Source organism: Helianthus annuus, chromosome 16 (genome assembly GCF_002127325.2).
Source record: "Helianthus annuus cultivar XRQ/B chromosome 16, HanXRQr2.0-SUNRISE, whole genome shotgun sequence".
NCBI lineage: Eukaryota > Viridiplantae > Streptophyta > Magnoliopsida > Asterales > Asteraceae > Helianthus > Helianthus annuus.
Genome location: NC_035448.2, coordinates 206,534,985 through 206,536,210, shown reverse-complemented (window position 1 = coordinate 206,536,210; position 1,226 = coordinate 206,534,985). Strand labels below are relative to the sequence as shown.

General features: G+C 44.9%; 1 non-coding gene across 1 annotated transcript; it reads right to left on the bottom strand.

Annotated features, from left to right (window-relative positions):
* Positions 1 to 561: 561 nt before the first annotated feature.
* Positions 562 to 668, bottom strand: LOC118488572. The gene has a single exon (XR_004885116.1). It is a non-coding gene; the product is annotated as a small nucleolar RNA R71 (small nucleolar RNA).
* Positions 669 to 1,226: the final 558 nt, after the last annotated feature.

The window sequence follows — 1,226 nt, the reverse complement described above, 5'->3', positions numbered from 1 at the left end:
CCTTCTGACCAACATTCTTTTCTGTTTTTATTGCAGGACTTGGAACCCGACGCCAACCTCACGTAGTGTATGAGCTCCAGTTCCAATAAAGACATAAAAGAACCATTAGAAGAACCCGAACGCTTTCTCAGAAAAAGGTTAAAAGCCAAAAATCAAGAGAAGATTTCGGGTGATCCACCTCCAATGGCGGACCAACGTACCCTTATGGATTATCTACGGCCCACCGTAGGTAATCTAGGCGCCGCTATCAATGCTCCGAATGTCGAAGCCAATAACTTCGAACTTCGACCGCATTTGATACAAATGCTCCAAAACTCCGCAACCTTCCACGGGCTTGCGGACGAGGATCCCCATCTACATATAACTAATTTCTTAGAAATATGTGATACCTTTCGGATCAATGGAGCATCAAACGACGCCATCCGCCTCCGTATGTTTCCATTCTCACTAAAAGACCGAGCGAAAGCTTGGCTCAACGCCCTCCCAGCTGGATCGGTAAACACCTGGGATGAACTAGCCCAAAAATTTCTATATAAGTATTTCCCTCCCGCTAAAACTGCTAAATTAATGACTGAAATTAATACATACCCACAAGAGGATGGGGAATCCTTATATGAAACTTGGGAAAGATTCAAGGAGCTATTACGCAAGTGTCCCCATCACGGCCTCGCAATATGGCAACAAGTATCCACTTTCTACAATGGATTGTTGCCACACACTAGGCAGACACTTGATTCTAGCTCCGGGGGACTTTTAGGTAATCGACGCCCACACGAAATATATAATCAGATTGAGGAAATTGCTCAAACCAATTTTCAATGGCACACCCCCCGGGGAAATAAGTCTATCGCCCCGGGCGCCCATAAGGTCGACGAAAGCACTTCTTTACAAGCCCAAATCGAGGCCCTTTCTTCAAAAATAAAAAAAATTAGAAATGACAAAAACAGTCTCGGTTATGGCTTGCGAAGGGTGCGGTGGGTCACATGAAAATTGGAGTTGCATGAAAGAAACGAACGATCAACAAGAAATGGTAAACTACATTGATAATAGACCTAGGCCGTCGGGTCCCCCAACGGGAACTTACAACCAAGGATGGCGAAACCACCCAAACCTTGGTTGGAGGGAACCCGGCAATAGTAGTAACCAACAAACCCAACGAACAAACTTTCAGCAATCAAGAAATGAGTCACAAAATTTCACTCAACAACAAGGTGGACGAGAAAGGC